The following is a 20,771-nucleotide window of genomic DNA, read 5'->3' on the forward strand; positions in this document are numbered from 1 at the left end:
CATTCCAGATGTGGGTAAAAGAAGAGAAGAAGATTTGGCCCCTGCTCTTCCAGAGTCCACATTTCAATCCAGGAGGCCAACAAATGCATGTGAAATAATAAGAGAACAATGCTCAGAAATAGATATCTCGTGCACAGATGCTGAAGGAATTCAGAGAAAGGGAAAGGTGGTGGTCTGGGAGTCTCTCACAAGAGAAACCTTCAGGAGAAGGTGTGTCTTGGAAGAGATCTCAGATCTGGATTGGCAGAAGGGAGGGGATTCCTGGCAGGGCAAGAACGTGAGCAGTCTAGCAGGCAGGTGTCTCTGTGGTGGCTGCCGCAGAGGATCATATAACCTGGGCTTCGTGGAGGTGGGGAATACTGGAGGGTGGCAGGTGGCACAGACAGTGCTGGCACATAGATGGTGCTCCAGCAAATGTGAGTTGAATAAAGACACATAGAGATTGTGGGTAGCTCGGGGAAGAGCAAGCAATTGCCTGAAGCTCTTACATGTCAAAGGAGGAGTTTGTAAATACTGTGATTGGTAACCAAGAACCCTCGCTTGATTTGTTGGCAAGCTGTGACTTGATGAAAGTGTTTCCCGAAGGATCAATCTTAATTTATTTGAGATGGATGGAAGCAGGGGGAAAAATAGAGATCAGGAGGCCAGTCAGAAGGAAACTCTGAGAGTTTAGGCATGAAGGGGTGGGGGCATGGATTCAGGTGGAGGTGTGGAAAAGGAGATGAAGACCAGAGCCTCTGAGAGAAGCCTCCACAGTCTTGGGCAATCGATCAGATCATTTCAGCTCATAATACAAATAATAGAATAGTGAACATTTTTTGAAGAATGGGTAGATTGGTGAGTTTGTTACTGTTGTTTATGGAGGTTGTGGGTGATTGTTGAGCAAAAGTTTTGAGGAGTGAAAAATAACTCCAAATTTAAGCCTCATGGGATTAGTGATGTCATTGATAGAAACAGAGTGAGTTGGGAAGGGGGTCATGCTAACTTTGCTTTTGACATATTATGCTTAAAATAATGACATATAAGTGGTATTAATTTGTAGGTAAACAGTCATATAAGACCGGCACTCAGGTCGGAAGCCTGATCTGAAGGTGTAAATTTGAGAGATAACCCAATAACTATCACAAATAGACAATTAAGATCTCAAGGAAGGCCAGATAATGAATGCTAAAAGGGTTACAGAGAGAGCAGGCTTGGGACAGTGTTGGCAAATGGATAAGTAAAACCTCTAAGGAAGATAAATTTATGGGACACTCAGTTCTTGCCCTCCCCCAGAGTGACTCGGCTCATAACGGAAATAGCTTCATGTATCTACTGGAAGTTCATGCGCCCATTCTCATTTGTCAACCTAAGTGTCTGCCAGGCTCTAGTGGGAAAATGAGCAACCCCAAACCTGTGTTCTCTGCACCTGCCTTCCCATCACCTAGACCTCCTCTGCTCTCTGCCTTGCCTTGCCTTCCCTCTTGTACCACCTTCCACTCCCCACACCTACACACCTGTACAATTTTGAATGTGAAAGGAGTTGCTGTGTGATCTCCACTTTCCCTAGGGAGTGATTCCACTGACATGTTAGATTTTTAATGAGGACATCATCTGTCTTTTCATGGTGCTGATAACAGACCCAAGGGAAGGCACACCCCCCCCGACCCAAGTGACCCACACTGTTGCCAATAGACAGTGACATAAGACACCAGTTATCACTTCTCATAGGAAGTCAAAATACATGGAAGAGCCTACTTTATTCATTTTTATAGAATCCTAACTTTGAAAGTTGGTAGGGACTCAGAAGTCACCAAGTTCAATGCTTCTTGGGGAAACTAAAGCCCAGAGAAGTGATTTTTTATAAGGCCACACAGGTGAGTCAAAAGGAGAGTTAAAACTCAAGCCCCCTGTGTGCCATTCTTTGCTCTTTTCAACACAGGTTTCCATCCTGGTTGAGATCCTGTTCCTCAGTATTCTTTTAGATGTGAACCAATTTAAAAAAAATGAAGTGCCAACATATTAATTTACAGTTAAAAATTATTGTACCAAGTGCACCTGAATTGTGATCCTTGTATTCCCATCTGTAGGAAGATGCACATAGGAAGTTTAAAGTCAAAAGTTGGTTAGTGATGATGGAATCAGAGCAGAGAAGTGAGAGAGAGATTCTTGATGGCTAGTGGACATGGGGGCAACTTTTGTAGGCAAAAGGTAGCCACATATCAACTTCCTCATCCATATCATGTGACTGCTCCTCTCCCTGCCCAAACTTATTTTTTATTCATTCACCTGTTTATTCAACACGTATATACTGTGAACCAGGTATGTGATAGGTACTGTTCTAGACTCTGGGGATACATCAGTGAATAAAAGAGACCAGGTCAGAGCCTCCATGGGACTCACATTCTAGTGAGTGGAGATGGGCCCTGATTGAATAAATAAGCCAATATGATATGTCATATGTAATAAATGCTAGAAAGCAAAAAAAAAAAAAAAAACACACAGGGAAAGCAAGAAAGGTCATTGCTTGGGTGGAAATGGAAGGTATTTCATTCATTCTGGGGAGAAATGGCAGAGTTACAGCTATTCTTTGTTTTGTTTTCTTGCATCTTTTATCTTTACAATAGGAACTGTATTTGCCTTCTACTCTAAGTTAGGTTTGACTTTGAGTTAAATATCTTTCCTTTAAAAATGGACTCTTCTTTTGGTCTTATGATATAGAATCAGTTGTGCAGCTGAAAACATTTTATGAATTCTGAGCACCTATGTTTGAGTAACTTTCATTTAAGCTCAGACCTTGAACCCTACCCACCCCACCCCTGAAGATCTCTCAAGGACAGTAGGCCAGAAAACTATTCTTTAAGAGATATCACACCAGAAATGGGACAACCAGACCCCAGTCTGAGCAAAGCAGTGAAGTGAGTTCAATGGTGCCAAATAGTGACTTTTGTACCTACCATATGATTAGTCCCATTTCTTTATGAGGCATTCCTAAGTCACTTTATCCATCACCAAATGTTCACTTGAAGGTCTCTCAATTGCCCAACATAGTCTGTGGTGAGTGTGGAAAATATACAACGTGACTTATCTCTGAAATGAGAGGATTGGTCTGTAGGTCGCTCAGGCACCATTTAATGACTCCAGGGCTCTGCTCTTCATATGGGAGGTATTTAAAACCTTGCCCATTCCCAACCCCCAAATTGCTTATAATTTTGTTGATAGCCTAAATAAAGCAGAAGCAAAGACACCAACCAGGTGGGAGCCGCCCCCAGCCAGTAGTTCTGACCATAGCTGTCCAAGGGAGGCTCCCTTCTCCAAATGATGACACCAAGCCCTCAGAAGTACATTCTCTACCCCACACTTTCCAACCCAAGTGAATATAAGACAGGGTTCAAACCACGTTTTGTTTCTCTCCAGTGCTCTTCTTCCCACCCTCTCACTGCACCTTGCAGTCCTGGAAATTTGTGGAATGGAGTGTTGTAGAAGAAGGACCACACTGGGCAGACAGCTTTATTATAGGACCGAGCTGTAGACCTTGCCTGGTTGCATTGATTTGCATGATTTCATCCTCCTCACTTCAACCCAACCCACCCCAACAACTTCCCCAGACTGTATTAGTTCCCTACGACTGCTGTGACAGGTATCACTAACTAGGTGGCTTATGCTGCAGAAATTTATTCTCTCACAATTCTAGAGGCTTGAAGTCTGAGATCAAGGTATTGGTAGGGTCATGCTCTCTTTGAAGTCTCTAGGAGAGGATCCTTCCTTGCCTCTTCCAGCTTCTGGTGGTGGCCCGCCATCTTTGTCATTTCTTGGCTTTGAGAAGCATCACTCCAATCTCTGCCCCCATCTTCACATGGCTTCCTTGGCTCTGTGACCACATCCAAATTCCCCTTTTCTTATAAAGACACCAGTCATTGGATTCCAGCCCACGCTAATCCAGTATAACCTCATCTTAACTTGATTATACCTGCTTCCAAATAAGGTCACATTCATAGATTCTGGGGGTTAAGACTTCAATTTATTTTTGAGGGGTCTGTAACTCAAACCATAACAGTCCCCCAAGAACATTTATTGCAATGTGTTTGCCCATGTAAGTGTTCTTGGGTATTGGGCTCATCAGCTTTGTGTGCAAGTATGAATTCATGTGAAGAATTTTCTTTACTTCCTTTGTAAATCTCACAGCCTACTCTTACCATCCATCCTCCCTTGTCTAATATTATGGTTTATTACAGAGCCCGTAGACAAGTATTGACTATTGTCTAGACTACATGTAACCCATGGTACTACGATGTTCTGTCTGCCCTAATATCTTTCACACTGAAGGGGACAGATATAGGAGTTACAAGGGCTGCATTAATGGCTGTGTGACCTTAGGTAAGTCATTTCACCTCGGGCCTCATTGTCTCATATTTAAAAAAGAGATTTGAACAAAATGCTGCCTAAGTTCCTGAGACTTCAGGTCTCCTTTCCCAACTGGTCTGAAATCTCCTTCTGTTAGAATCTCTTTTGCTTGGAAAATGGATTCAGGACAGTTTCCTAAAGGAAATAATTTTTAACACCTTTGTGTTAATAGAGAGAAGAAATGTCCTTAGCACTCTCTTAATAACACTAAGCTGGCTTCACCAAAAAAGCTGAGAGTGGTGTCCTGGGCACAGATGCTCTGTTCTATAGAGCAGTGTGAGAGGGGTCATGTCATGGGAAAGCATCCAGGTGTAGGATTTCAGGGAGGAGTGGAGGGGAGGCCAGGTCAGGGGGCAGGCCAGGACGAATGATGGTGACTGGGATCATTGCTTACATGGTCTAGCCTGTCAGGCCAGGCCAGGGCTTGGTGTCCAACCCGAGGACTGTAGGAACAGCAAGAGTTAACCCTTCTCGATTCTCTCCGGATAAAAGTGCTAAGAAAAAAAGGCCCTACCACACACATAGACAGTCTAGTAATCCGAACCTTGAAAGAGGGAGATTTATAACTCTGGGAAACCCTTGACGAGATAGTCCCATGATTTATGCAAAATAAAGGCAGACCTGAGTGGTGTGGGTCAAGCCCCCACATGTAACAGGATGGCTTTCTACCTCTGCTAATTTCTCTCTTTTCTGAGTTATTGGTGGTTGAAAAGGAGGCAATACCGGTGGGAGGAAATATTTCCATCTAAAACTGACAATTTATCATTGAGGGTGTTATATTTTCTTTCCTGTTTCTTTCTTAGAGTGAATGTAAAAGTAGATCCTGCTGGAATTTAGAATATCTTGGTAGATTTGACCTATTGTTCCTGTTATTCCCTTTAAACGCTCATACATCCTTTGATCTGTCCACTCCTTGCCCATCCCTGACCACTGGAGCATTAACTGGGAGAAAGAGGCTTAGTGATCCCAAAGTTCAAAACCTTCATTTTACAGTTGAAGAAATGGAGGCTCAGAGATATGAAGTAACTTGCCCCAACCCACACAGCTAGTTGTAAGCCCAGACAAGAACTCCCAGTTCTGTGTACAGAACTTTTTTTTTTTTTACCTCCATCTTGCTTCACCTGTCCTCACTCCCTGAACTAAACGTTCTATGCCAAATGTCTCTATTGATTACAATGCTACAAAAAAGACTGGAATGAAAACTTTTTTTTCTAATAGAAAAAATTGTCATAAAAAGCAATGAGAAGGAAAAAGCAAGGAGCCCAAAATGCCTTGGCTTTGTCAATTTTTCACCTTTGTGTTTGAGGAGGTCCCTGTGGATGACAACGTGTTGGTGTAGACCAGGACTTGTACAGTGTGCATGGACTGGCTTCCATTAATTCATCTTCCACAACTTGTGGAGGTCACTTCCCTAATATGGCTTCTCCCCTAACTTCCATTTTCATATTACTCTAAAGCCAATACCATGTTATCACACGGATTCATTGAACCAACTCTGTTTCCCAGTATGACTGTTCCATCAGAATAGTGATCTAAATGATGCGCGTAGCTCATGAGGCCAGGCCATTCCACACCCCCGTCCCTAGCAGCAGGGAAATGAGGTACCTGGGGTTTCTTTCTCTCTCCTAAATGATACAAACTTCAGATTTTGGTTGGGGGGTGGCAGAGGCAGAGTGAGAGGGATCTGGTCAGATTTGTGTTGAAGCATCAAGACTGTGGTCACCAAAAGATATAGGCCTTAGTGCTGCCCACAAATGGACATTATATGAAGAGATTATATCTGAGACAGGAAAGTTTAGCAAGCAGGTATTTGGAAAAGTAAGGAGGCCTCTGGGAATTAGATTTTTGACTGAGAACATTGGTTGAAATCATGAAATTTATTGATATCATAGCCATGATGACAAATAAGTATAAATTTGTAACCATAAACTCAGGTGTGTACAAGAAATGTCATTAAAAATATATTTTAAAAATCATGTGAAATCTGACACGAAGCCCTTTCTTGCTTGGGTGGAAATAATTTCAATTTCGGCATAATTCTTCTCCCAGCCTCTCACCAGGATCACATAGTGAATCGAGGGTCTTATTTTGCACCTCTAAATGAGGAAATGGCTCTGAGCTTCAGTTCATTGTTTAGAATATTGATAGTCTCCTAAAGACAGAAGGCACTCCTGTGTCTAGATCTCCATGTGCACACCAGAGTCCTTACCCATTCTGAGAGCCCCTTGCTGAGGATCCAGCCTCCCTGGCTGCCCCTCCAGCCATTCCCCTGGGCAAGCCTTGCCATGTCCCCGTGGCTTGGCCAGAATGCAGCTTGGGGGCCCATAATGTTCAGAGACCCACTGGTATGAATATCCACCCTCTTCCCATCACTGCCCCCAAAGGACAGGGAAGACAGATGGCTGAAGCAAGTGAATGGGAAATCCAGAAGCAACTAGCAACCAAAAGGGGTGCTGATGGAGGGAAGGCACAGCCAAAGGGCACTAAAGGAAAGCACAGCTCACACGTAGAGGTGGACAAAGCTGGAATGAAGTTTAAAGAACTGCTCTCATTTGTCAGGGTCAGACACTGGCAGCCAAGAGTTCTGATGGGAAATGAAGCTAAAGGTTCTTGGGAGCAGTTGGAAAAAATACTATGTGTGGAAAGCTGATGGGATTGAGGGACAGAGGGGAGGAAAGGAGAGAGAGAGAGAGGAAAGAATGCATAGTACAGGTAGTGTCCTACCCAGAAAAGAATCTAGAACACAGAACTCATAAACCAACAGTTTAAATACACGTTTTGTTTGGTCAAATTAGAAAAAAGTGCCTTTTTTATTAGTTGTCAAAATTTAAAAAGTTCCATATTAAACTCTGGATATCTGGTTTCTCAGAAGAGCTGGCAGCCCTGGGCCAGCCATCCCATGTGTCAGCAGATGGCCAAGGCTGGCCAAGGAGCCACAGTCCCACCCAGTTTCACTCACTTATCTTACCTGTCTGCCCCTGAGGGTGCATACCCTCCTGTGGCACCTGAATGGAAAGATACTCCTAAGCCCTTTGTCTTTCATTTTCCAATTTGGAATATCTGGAGAGAAGCTGAGAAGGTCTTCTTCTTGGGCAATGCACCAGGACTTCTCTATGTGATGGGACAGAGTCCAGGGGGCTGGGTGAGCGCACAAGAGCTACCGTGCCTTCCCAACTCACAGAGCCTTTGCCCATCATTATCTATCATTATCTATTAAAGATAGTGGGGCCCCAGGCCTGGTACAGGCCGTCCCTATTTTATGAAGACATCGTGGGTCAAAAGTTAGTTTGTATATCAGTTGTTTGGGACAATGAATTTTTCCAGAGACATAACAATAAAAGCTGATAAGCTTTCTCCTATGGTGAGGGAGAGGAATAAATGAAAAAAAAAAAATATATATATATAGCTTAGTACAGAGCTTGTCACATAGTAGGGGCCAGCTGAGCAGCTCTGAGGCAGTGGTTGAAGAACATGACCCTGCGATGTGCATTAGGAGGTAATAGGATATGGAAGAATAAACAGTTGATTAGTCGTTTAGCTTTTGACAAATCTAACCTAACCTACTTCTAATTTTCTCAAGTTTCCTTCTTTCTTCTCTTTTAATTGCACAAATTCTCTAAAAGTTATAGGTAACTTCCTCACTGCCACCCATCCAGTATACCTATGGCTTCCACACCAGGATCTCAAGGCGTGGGAATGAGAGAGGCAGGTCAGCCAGGGACCAGGTATGTTGTAGCAGACTTGACCCTGACTCAGTGCACTCTGGGCTAAATGGCATTTACAGGCTAGCTTGGTTTCCTAACCATGGTATTCTACCAGTATTGGTACCTTCATTTCCACATGGAAATGCATTAACAGGTTTAAAAAAAATTTTTTAATGTTTATTTATTTTTGGGAGAGAAAGAGCCAGAGCTTAAGTGGGGGAGGGGGAGAGAGAGAGGGGGAGACACAGAATCCGAAGCAGGCTCCAGGCATGAGCTGTCAGCACAGAGCCCAATGAAGGTCTTGAACTCAGGAATGGCAAGATCATGACCTGAGCCGAAGCTGAACACTTAACCAACCGAGCCACCCTGTATTAACAGTTTTAACAAGTAACTTACCAGTAAATTGTAAGAACAGAGCCTGTCTTGGAGTTGGAAATTTCCTTTAGTTAGAGGTGAAGAAGTGCCAGAAAGCAAGCAGCTTGAGGAAAAAGACCATGTGCTATAAGGACAACCCCAGAAATTGGATTTTCTCCCTCAGTGTCATCAGATAATAATTTATATGAATCATTCATTAGGAAATGGTGAAATATATAATTCAGACATATTTTTTTTTAACCTAGTAACAAATCCAGCTCCTTGAAAGGCACTGCCCCTCCCTTCTCCTCTCAGCAGGACGCCTTTAATTCTGGACTCAGGACTCAGGACTCAGACTGATACATTGACTACAAAGTTCTATTTCACAGTGAGTTAACTTACCCAAGGTCACCGGGCTCATGCTCTAGCATGGACTAAAATTCAAGTCTCCTGACTCCCAGGTCAGTGCTTTTTTCACGACCATGATGAGTAAGACATAGTTCTTGCATGAGGAGATTACAGTATGAAAAGGGAGCAAAGATGTCCACACAAATTACTGTAACGTAAGGCAATACATAATACATGATGTCAAGGTGATCCAAGTCAAGCACATGGGATATCACGGAGGAAAGGGGATGATGATTAGAGAAGCTTTCAGAATGGAGGAGCCATCTTAATTGAATCTTGCAAAACAGGTAGAGTTTCCATGGGCAGAGATGCAGGAAGAGCATTCAAGGCAAAAAGAATGACAAGTGGGAAGGCATGGAGGTGGGAAAACAGAGGACGTGTTTGGGGAATGGTGAGTGATTTGACTTGGTTGGACAGTGTGTGAGGTATATGTTGAAGATCAGTGGGAAAATAAGATAGACTGAGCCTATAGTAAATGTGTATAGTATCTGAAAGGTTGGGTTTTCCAACAGAAAACCGTTGAATATTTTTTTTTAGTAGCCTAAGGATAAACTCAGAACTTCGACAAATTCAGAGCTATGTTTTATTTTTTTTAATTTATTTTTTAATGTAATTTATTGTCAAATTAGCTCCCATACAACACCCAGTGCTCTTCCCAACAAGTGCTCTTCTCAATGCTCATCTCCCATTTTCCCTTCTCCTCTACCCCCCATCAATCCTCAGTTTGTTCTCTGTCATTAAGAGTCCCTTATGGTTTGCCTCCCTCCCTCTCTGTTTGTAACTTTTTTCCCCCTCCCCTTCCCCCATGATCTCAGAGCTATGTGTTAGAGAGATCATATGGGTACAGTACTCAGAGAGGATCCAGGAAGAGGGAGACTGGGGAAAGGGAGGTCTAGGGAGAAGCGAGGTGCGAGCAGAGGCAGTGGCAGAGGAGTGAGGGCAGATGTGAGACCTGTTAAAGGAAGAAGGGGAGAGGCAGGAAGGGTTTGGGAGTGAAGGGTGAGTTCCATTCTGCATGTGATGCATTCAAGGTGGCCTCAAAGCTTCCAGGTGGACATCTCCAGCAGAAAATAGAATAGTTAGGACTGAGGAGAAATTATTTTTGTTGCTGTTGTCATCAAGGCTGAGGGAATAGACAAGCCTACGGAAGGGAGAGTGCAGATGAAAGAGGGCTTTGGGATGCAGCGTTTACATAAGGTGTGGAGAGGGAGGAAGAAAAGACATTGGTGACAGAACTAGCAGCGTGAGGAGCAGGATGGAGAGAGGACCAGGTCATCTAGGGAGAGGTGGCGGAATTTTGAGGGGAAAGATGATGGACAGCACAATGTTCAAATCTGTGAAGTAGTCATAGAATCTGTGAAGGAATATGAGAACTGAAAGATCACAGGTTTGGCATTTGATTTTCTTACACCCCTCTTCACTAAGATATTCAATTCAACTACTGCAGACCAAATACACCACTGGATACCCCGCATCTACACTCTCTCCTCTTGCCCTGTCAGTGAGTGGCATCTCCCAGTCGTCCAAGCCAGAAGTCTGAGGCACTTCTATGTCACTCACTGTCACACTCCACACAACCTTCAGTTATCAAGCCCTGTCGATCCCACCTTTATGACATTTCTTATACACATCCATTTCCCCCCATCCCTACTGCGGTTTCTAAGGTGAGGACTAGAGTAGGTAGCATTTAAAAAATGTTTTTTTAACATTTATTCATTTTTTAGAGACAGAGCTTGAGTGGGGGAGGGGCAGAGAGACAGGGAGACAGAATCTGAAGCCAGCTCCAGGCTCTGAACTGTCCACAGACCCTGACGCGGGTCTCGAACTCACAGATGGTGATATCATGACTGAGCCGCCCAGGCCCCCGAAGTAGGTAGCATTTTAAAACTTATTGACCAGCTTCTTATGGAACTACTATTTCGTGAAACACGCTTTGTGAAATGCTGCTGTTACAGCTTTTGGTTGAAACTAGGAGATGAATGATCATGGTAAGGTGGAAAATGATATATTCGTGTAGAAAATACTTTGGTGCATCAGTGTAATGTTTCACCTGCACTTTTGATGGTTCAGTGAAATGCATGTAAATGTACATTTGTGTTGTAGACTCTATGCCTTTTCTCCCAGTTTTACAGATTCAGTGTTTAATACCCCTTTCATTGTTCTTGTATAAATTCTACCCATAGTTCCTCATTTACATTCCTTTCAGTGTCTTTGAAGTGTTACGAGCTGTTACGAGCTGTTAGAGAGATGTTCAAAGCAGACTGAGTATAGACGTTTGATTTTTAAAATATTTTAGAGTTGTTTTATCCACATGTAGTTTGGCTTTATTTTAAGGCAACTTGCCTTCATAAAATCTTCCCAAAATTTGTGACTTAATTTTCCTAGAAATAACTATGTTTTTTAAAAGTTTATTTATTTATTTTGTGAGAAACAGAGACAGTGTGAGTGGAGGAGGGGCAGAGAGAGAGAGAGAGGGAGAGAGAGAATACCAATCAGGCTCTTTGCTGCCAGTGCAGAGCCTGGTGTGGGGCTCAAACCCATGAACCGTGAGATCATGACTTGAGCTGAAACCAAGAGTCAGACTCTTAACTGACTGATCTACCCAGGCACCCCAGAAACTAAAAAAATCTAAACTCATATTTTCAGTTTGTTTAATATCTATTTAAATGATGTGATGTCAATGGCAGTTACAACTGCTGTATACAGGGGTGGCTCAAACACACCTGGGGTCTCAGGGAGTCTACAGTCCACAGGGTAGCAGCAGAGGGCGTGGGCACATCTACGGGCTGTGGCAAGTTGGCTGAGTGTCAAGCAGTTAGCAGAGTTCTGTTGTCGTATAGTGTGCTAACAATTCAGCATCTCGGTTTGTTGATGTGTCTCAGGATGCATTTCCAACTTTGTCATCACAACGAGCATGTTTTACATTCTACTTTTTTTTTCTACTAAACTTGACAACAACATCTTGCCCTTGAAGAGCAGACAGCATTTAATGAATACTTTTGTACTTAACTCTTCAAATGGGAGAGTATGTATATATCAGGGAAAACGATGTATAGAGAGTGTGCCAAGGCAAACTAGAGAATAAAAACACCTGGGAATACAACAGGTCTCCTGACCCCTGCAGAATCCTATTCACGACCCTGTTTTCAGGAGATGAAACAGAATCAGCAACTAGAAGACAATCTCTGGGGATGGAGGTTTAAATTTAGAAACTCATGTATGGCCTAAACCCTTCTCTTTATAAAGAAAACCAAAAACATGTGAAGGTTTGAGTTACCCCCACTGGCGTCAACATTACTGCCAGCTTACAATGCGGTGAAGACCCCCTGTTTTATGTTTTTCTTAATAATAGTCTGCATTTTATACGGTTCCCTTTGCATCTCTGTAGCATTTTGGAAACATAAACAAACAGGATAAAGTTTGTTCCAAGGGCAGATCGAATTTGTTGTCTATAGCTTTTGTTTTCATGTAAAAAGTACATATCTTTCTCAGGTGCAATAACACTTGCTAGTGGAAATACACTCAGCAAAAAGATGCTCTACTCACCAGAATGGCTATGTCTTAGCTCTTATTTACCCAGCACTTCTGGGGGTGCACAGGCCACCAGATCCGGGTGAATGAGATTGTTCTCTGATTTGTATTTTTTTTTAAGTACAATAAGGGAAGCGCTAAGGGCGAGAAAAGAGAAGCTGCATGCTTGGAGAACACTTAACACTCAGCAATAAGAAAATAAACAACCCAGTTTAAAAAACAGGCAAAAGATCTGAATAAACACTTACTGTATAATCATGAATTTGCCTGATCTTTGTCCCAGGTTCCTGGCATGTCTATTCTAAGACTTCTGTAATTTCCCAAATGATAGAAGTATCTTCATTATTCATGAACCCCTCTTCAAGCACACCAGAGTTTATGCTAACGAGGTGACTTATGGTGGGCCCCTAGAGCTTCAGGATGGGGCTGGTCATGCCCGAAAGATCAATCATGTGGTGACAGGGTTGGGGCTCTGAGCCCTGTGGTATCAGTCCAGTCTCCAGAGATGGGAGGTTGGAGGAGGGGGGCTGGAGAGTAAGTTCAAATACATGGCCAGTGATTCAATCAATTGTGCTTACAGAGTGAAGCCCCAATAAAACCTTTAAACACTGAGGCTCAGGAGAGCTTCCTGGTTGGTAAACACATCGATGTGCCAGGAGGGTGACATGCCCTAATTTCACTAAGAAAAGCCACAGAAGCTCTGTGGTGGACATACTCCCAAACCCTCCCCTATGTGTCTCTTCACCTGGCAGGTCCTGATCTGTATTCTTTATGATAAAACAGTAATTAGGGCCTGGGTGGCCCAGCTGGTTAGCATCCAACTCTTGATTTTAGCGCAGGTCATGATCCCAGGGTTGTGGGATCAAGCCCCACATCAGGCTCTGCACTGAGCGTGGAGCCTGCTTTAGATTCTCTCCCTCTCTCTCTCTCTCTCTCTCTGTCCCTCTCCCCCACTTTATCTCTCTATCTCAAATAAAAAAAATAAAAAAATTTTAATACAATAAGGAGGAAGAGGGGCGCCTGGGTGGCTTAGTCGGTTAAGCGTCCGACTTTCGCTTAGGTCATGATCTCACGTTTCGTGGGTTCGAGCTCCGCGTCGGGCTCTGTGCTGACTGCTGGCCCAGAGCCTGGAGCCTGTTTCAGTCTGTGACTCCCTCTCTCTCTGACCCCCCCCGCTCATGCTGTCTCTCTCTCTCTCCTAGAAATAAATAAAAAAACAAAACAAAACAAAAATGAGGAAGAGTAATGAAGACTAACTTTTCTGAACTCTTTTTGTTCAATCTAATTTTCTTTATTGTTATTTTCTGAAATGTCAAAGTAATACATACTTATTTTGGTAAAAATTCAGACAATGCAGAAGATAGAAGGTGAATGTCCCTTTTCTAGGGTAATTACCAATATTGACAGTTTATTTTGTATTCTTTCAGAATTCTTCCTAAGCATTGCATATTTAAAATTATTATTATTATCTTTTGAAGTTTATTTATTTACTATGAAAGAGAGAGAGAGCTGGGAAGGGGAAGAGAGAGAGAGAGAAAGAATCTTAAGCAGGCTCCACACTGCCAACACAGAGCCTACTGTGGGGCTTGAATCCATGAACCCTGAAATCATGACCTGAGCCAAAATGTAAAGTTGGATGCTTAACCTACCGAGCCACCCAGGCTCCCCAAGAATTGCATATTTATATATACACATAAACATACTTGTTGATGCAGGTGAAGATTATAGCGTGCACACCATTCTGCAACATGCTTTTCTCCCCGTGACTAGTAGATGGGGGGACCTCCACATGTCACTATGTGCTGATCCCCCCTCTCCCCACCCGCCCCAGGAACAACACAGTGTCCCAGAGAAAAGGCCACACTCTGGCCACTCCTTTGTTCAGAGACAATTCCCTGACTTCCTGACCCTGGGAGGAAAGCTTCATCTTCACTGTGCTGTTTCAGCTTGCTGTCTTCCGTTTCTCAGCTGCTCTCCTCACTGTTACAAAGCTGGAGGTGGGGGCTCCCAATACGATGGGATCCTGGTCCTCAGTCTAGGAGCATGCTCTTCCATTTCTTGTGTAGCTGGAGATGCTGGCATCCATCCGGACAGGCCATTTCCCCAGCAAAGGAGGAGGGTCTTAAGTAAGACTAGCCATCCTGCTGCAACTACACCCAGTATATGAGTGTGTATTTGAAAAGGTAAATGTGCGTATTGTTTTAGAAAGCAAAGCCTATAGTTTTGTCTGATGTATTTCTCTTAGATAGTAATGCTGGAATTAAAGAAAATTCTAGTGTGAATCTTTACTGACATTATAGTGTACTGACGAGATTCTGTAAGGCTAGAAAGGATGGTATTTTTTAAAAGTCTTTATGTCTTGTTCACCATTCAACTTTAATTCATCTTCTACAAGTCAAACTAGTTGTATGTGGTGTCCCTTGAACAGATGGGAGAAGGTGCCGACTGTGGAAGAATATCCCCTGGGCAGGCAGGGTCTGTTCTCTCCTGCCCACGGAACCGGAACCGGAACCAAGGGGCTTTGCTGGAGAGCAGGAGGCCGGTACTTCAGCCAAGAAAGAAGCCTTTGGGGAGGGGGGGCAGGGTGGAGGGAGTACCTTGACCAGAGGCTCATCTATTTTTGTGCTGGTTTTCTTTTGCTTTCTGAAATGATGTTAAAGATACTTATTTTGGCTAAATGAAGACAGACTTGGAAAGAATTTTTGATTTGAAAAGAAAATATCTTGGAGGTCCTGAAAGTTTGGAATAAACGTCTAAAACTTTTCAGAGTACCTCTGTACTCTTCCCACCCCCGAGTCCCTAACATATACATCATGCATAGACAGCTTATGGGAGCCAACACATGGCTGTCTACATAATGCTGGACTTTCAGGACCCGTCTAAGTTATTTCAAGTCTCTCTTTTTAATCCCTTTAAATACAGAGACGAGTTTTTAAAAAAATATGTTAACCCATCTGGAGTAGCTATAAGCTATTCACTCAAAAACAAAGAAACCTTTATTCATCAGCAGATCTTACATTCTTTATCTTTTATGATGAGCAGTAACAAGTTGCAAAATTCTGCGGAAATGAAGACTGAGACTGCGAGCACCGTATCGCTGTGCCTAGTCCATGGGTGGGAATGAGTTGAGGAGGGCGTGTGCAGAGTGTGCACGGAGAGCAATAAAGATGTCNCCATGCAGCGAACCCCAACATGGAGCAAATGAAAGGGATTCTTGCCAGGGATGTGTGGCAAACTTCCAAGTCTCCCTTTGTGAAATATAAGAATCCGATTTCCTAAGGATGCTATTACCTGAGAAAAGAAGGAGGAAGAGGGGGGAATGGAGGAAGAAAGAACAGGAAGGATGACGTAGGACCTGGGCGTGGCTGTGGGAGGCTCTTGGGTCCTGGCAGGGTGCGAGGATTGATCCCAGAGGGCTCCAGAAAGCATAATGTGCACACTCGCGAGTCATATTTTTATTATGATTTATACCCCGCTGACTTCCAGAAAGGCTCCGAGGTGGCTCACCTGCTAGTGAGTTAATGCTTCCTACACTCACTGAGCAACCCTGTGGGAGGGAAAGGACAGAAAGTCTGTGAGTCATCGCCCAACTGTTCAAGTGAGTTAAGAGGGGGGCTGTTTCTTCTGAATGAGGTGCCCACAGACACTGTCAACACCCACCGGTTGGAGTCCTGATACAGTCAACTCATTTAGTTGACATCACCAGGAAATCATGGACTTTTTCAGATAACTGAAGCTTCTCCCTTTAGAAGTCAATCCTCTAAAACTCAAAATGCTTTACGTGGAAACCTCTGCATAATGAAGACTATATGCTCCTTTTTCTTTAGAGATGGTTGATAACTGAATAAAAAAATGTTTTTTTGAGGGGGAAATGCCAGATGTTTCCCTCCAGATCTGTGGTTTATTTTTTTGTTATAGTTTTATTGGGAATTTGCATACCATAAAATTAACACTTTAAGGATACAGTTCAGTGGTTTGTAGTATAATAAAAAATTGTACAACCATAACCACTATCAGATTTTATAATATGTTTTATCACTCCAAAAAGAAGCGAGGTACCTGTAAGCTCCCTACCCCTGACCCCCAGCCCCTGGCAGCCATGAATCTACTTTCTGTCTCTGCGGATTTGCCTACTTTAGATATTTCCTATAAACAGAATCACGTAATAGGTGGTCCTTTGTGCCTGGCTTCTTTTGACTTAGCAAAGTATTTTCAGAATTCTTCCATGTTGTAGCATGCATCAGTACTGCATCCCTTTTTATGGCTGAATAATTTCCCATTGTATGAGTACACCATGTTTTGTTGACCCATTCATCTGTTGATAGACATTTGGGTTGTTTTCACTTTTTGGCTATTATGAATGATGCTGCAATGAGCAGTCATGCATAGTTTTTGCATGGACATGTGTTTTGAACTTTCATGGGTTTACACCTGTGAGAGGGTACAGATTGGAATGTAATCACTTTTTTCTTCTGATGGAAAAGGAGTCTTCATTCTAATAGTCATGGTGCTATCACTTCTCTGTCACTGGGCCAAGCTCAAGTGGAATAGTCCTGGGGCTGTACTAGGACCCAGAACATACCCACAGGAGCTGAGAACTGTGATGAGCTAGTTGTGCTAGCACACTGTGTCTCCAAACGGCTGAGCTTTTTGAATCTATATGTCTGTATATCCACAATTTTTCAGATTCCTTGGGTCCAGTCAGCTGGCACTATTTGCTCTTGACAGGTACCCTGTCTTTAGGAGAACACAGCATTTCAGTTTGAGTTTCTGGCCTCCTAAGAGGACGACCTGTTAACACTGTATCTGAATCAAGAGCAAATGGGCTCTGAATGAAGGACCGAGATGCACTCCTAAGAGAAAAACACAAGCATAAGCTTTAGCGTTTGACTTAATTTTTTAAAAATGCTTATTTATGTATTTATTCTGAGAGAGATAGCATGTGCCCGTGTGTGTGCGTGCACGCACAAATGTGGGGGAGAGGCAGAGAGACCGAGAGGGAGAGAAAGAGAATCACAAACAAGCTCTGCACTGTCAACACTGAGCCAGACATGGAGCTCAGTCTCACAAACTGTGAGATTCATGACCTGAGCCGAGATCGAGATTCAGATGCTTAAATGACTGAGCCACCCAGGCACCCCTGGCCTAATTAGAAAAAATCTCTTTGGTCACTTGCTTCTGTATTCTTGCCATTTAAGGTGTTATTTATAAGCTATAAGTTCGTATAATAGGGATTGAATGTTACTTTTCTGGTACGTAGGAAAATCTGCTGAAGATCTATTGAACTGATTCTAGTCTAAAACCTGTTCCCCGAGCTCTCACTTGGTAGGAAGTGAACTGCAGAGGAACCCAGACTCCTCGAATGCCATCTACAAAGCATAGGTTAAAAGGCCTCTGTATCTTTTAGGATTAGGTTATCACAAAGGCTCAAATAACTGGGGTTTAAACAAGATAGAGGCTTTTTTTCCACTCATGTAAAAAAGTCCATGGGTAGGTAGGCCAGGACCGCATAGTGGTCCCATAGTCATCAATAACCCAGGGTCCTTCCCTCCATGTGTTTGCCCTCCCTAACCCATGCCTTCCATTCTCAGGTTAACTCAAGGTTGTGGCACAGCCATTGGAACGTTTTCCGGGCAGCAGGAAGAAGGAAGGGCAAAGACAAAAAATGGGGCACCTTCTAGCTGCATTATAAGTAGCTTTCCGTGAAATCCTACCTGACGNATAGATAGGCAACCCAGAGTCTCTGCCTGCATTGAGGACATGCATCCTAGGAGCTCATGTTTTAAATGGGTGAGAGAAAGGCAGGTCATGATGCAGTGTTATACTCAGAGCTGTGCAGAGCTTTACTCATCCCCTCCCTGGACCATTTCAAAGTTTATAGGCTCAGACTGTTGAAAAGGAGGGTTGTTGGTAATGGTTGAATTGTGCATCCAGCTCTTCAGTGGGAGCATCAGAAGACTTTCTGGAGGATGTGGGATTTCAGAAGAATGTTAAAGGAAATGATGCTATGAACAGAGACCCTCTTCAGGTACTTTGGGAATGGCTAGCCTAGAGCCATCTGCATGGTAGCACCTACTCTTCTTGGTTTCCGTTTGTGTACTCATGAATGCCATTGGTCAGGGGTATTTAGGGCAATGGTTTTTAAGTTTGAAATATAATCAGTGGCTAGGGAAGGAAAGAAACTTCTTGATTTCCATGAGAACCTCAAATCTGAACTAGACTCCTCATTATCAGCTATAACCACTTGACTCTCCCTGCCCCTAGAATCTTCACATTCCTGTCCTTTTCATAGATAAATTGAACTCTATATCCTTGTAGAAAGTCATTACTTTAAAAAAAAAAAAAAAGATTTTATTTTTAAGTATTCTCCCCATCTGACATGATGCTCAAACTCACAACCCTGAGATCAAGAAACGCATGTTCTACTGACTGAGTCAGCCAGGCACCCTACAGAAAGCCATTACTTAATGTAATAACCAATCGTACTAATAATTCACCTCATGTTAATGGACTTTAAAGGAAAACAGAGGTCTTCTTGCACTTTTTTCTTCCTCTTCAGCTCAAGATGCTGAGGTTTTTTAAAAAAGAGTACAAGCTATAAAATCAGCATTGAATTGAATCTGAATTTCTATTTGAGTTGCTTTCTGAAGGTGTTACTTTTCTAAAGGCATTATTTGAGTTTAGTTCAAAAATCGATGTTAGAATTTGTTGGGAGCTTGATGTGTGTGATAGAGCTAACAGATTTGCGAATTTCTGTACCTGTTTAGAGTTTTGTGATGTTGCATGACCCTATTCAAGTCTTTCAAATGCTTTGAAAATAAGAGGATGGGGCAAATAGTTTTTTCCAGTGCAAAGGCTTTGTGAGTCTAGGGCTTTGTTCCTGTAAAAAAGATTGACTTTAGCTGGTCATCCCTTTCTAGTTCTCTTCGCTATACCTCTGAGATTTGATTCTGAAGCAAGCCTACAGTTAACTGAAATCATAGGCTTGTGCTGTCCATCCTAACAGCATTTCCATTTATACAAACATAGGCTCAGTCCTGGGAGGCTATAAGAATATTTAAGAATCCCCAAATAGTAGCCAGACATATGAAAAGGGCAAATGTTTCTTCCAACTTTGAAAGCTGTTTGATTCAGGCACTTGGGAGAATCTGACTCATTATTATAAGAACTTATTTGAATCAGGACTTACACATTTCACGGACAGTCTCCACTTCTGTTTCCCCGGGGGCCGTGATCTTGCATCCTCTTCCGCCCTCCTGTTATTGTCAACCTTTCTATCAAATGAGCATGCTCACGTCTGTCCCATTTTTTAAATAACTTCCTCTCCTTAGCATATCTCTCCTCTTTTGTTAAAATATAAAGTTCTCAAAGCAAAAAACAAAAACAAAAACAAAAAAACAAAAGCATTATGCTTTCTGGTTTACTTCCTCCCCTCTGTATCACCCTCTCAATCCCCTGCTCTCTGCCCTCTACTCCTCTACTTTACTGATATTGATCAACTGAAGCCAACAATTAAAGCCAACAGTTTGCAAATTCTAGTGGACGTTTTTCAGCCTCTTAGCCTGTTGGTCATCTTCACTGCCCTGCATTCAGTTAACAGTCTCTTTCTCCAAGAAACTCTGTGTGTCCTTGACTTCCACCGTATCACACTCATCTGCTTCTCTTTATATGTTTCCAAATTTGTTTTGTGTCTTTAGTGGACTCTACTCTGCCTGCCCTTTAAATGCTGAGTGACATCAGATAAGCCACTTAATTTTTTATCCATTCAAAAGTAGAGGAGTTTGAATGGATAATCTCTAAATTTTCAAAAACTCATATCCTTTTAGTCATAGTATCAGGAGTCAGAATTCACTGGCTTGAGCTAGTGTTTCAAGTAAAACCCTTGTGTTTCAAGTAAAAAGAAGTGTCATGAGAGATGATTAACATTTGGGCTGCAATTCTGCAAAGGCATATTGTTGGCGGCTGCTTCTTTTTCGGAGACACCATAAAAGCTGAAAACTAGTACGACGTCATTCAGCAGTTTAGCGTCATGTGGGAGACTGACTAATGGAAGTTGTGGTTTCAGCATAGCAGAACAACTGACCATTCATGGAGGACTTGAGTGCTGTGACTTGGGGGAAAAGGATAGTATGAATGAGGTTCTTTGGCCACCATGGCCTCTAAACATGACCATGCACTCGGCATGCTTATAATCCTAGATAGCTGGAAAGACTAAAGCCACATATACAAATGCTCCTACTGTGGACATCATGTTTGACTAAGTATGACAACTGATGACAAAAACATTGGCCTTTTTCCAGTAATACTTAATTTCATGATACTTATAGTTTTTAATAGTAATTTAGTTATATATATATTAGTTATATATATATATACTGCTATCTAAGATTT

At 42.6% G+C, this 20,771-nt stretch overlaps 1 protein-coding gene across 1 annotated transcript in view; it reads left to right on the plus strand.

Annotated features, from left to right (window-relative positions):
* The window catches only part of SHC4 (SHC adaptor protein 4), a 129,566-nt gene that overhangs the window by 1,223 nt on the left and 107,572 nt on the right, over positions 1-20,771 (plus strand). The gene's annotated exons all lie outside the window — the stretch shown is intronic.

The sequence above is a fragment of the Crocuta crocuta genome, unplaced genomic scaffold, assembly GCF_008692635.1.
Source record: "Crocuta crocuta isolate KB4526 unplaced genomic scaffold, BGI_CrCroc_1.0 scaffold102, whole genome shotgun sequence".
Classification (NCBI taxonomy): Eukaryota; Metazoa; Chordata; class Mammalia; order Carnivora; family Hyaenidae; genus Crocuta; species Crocuta crocuta.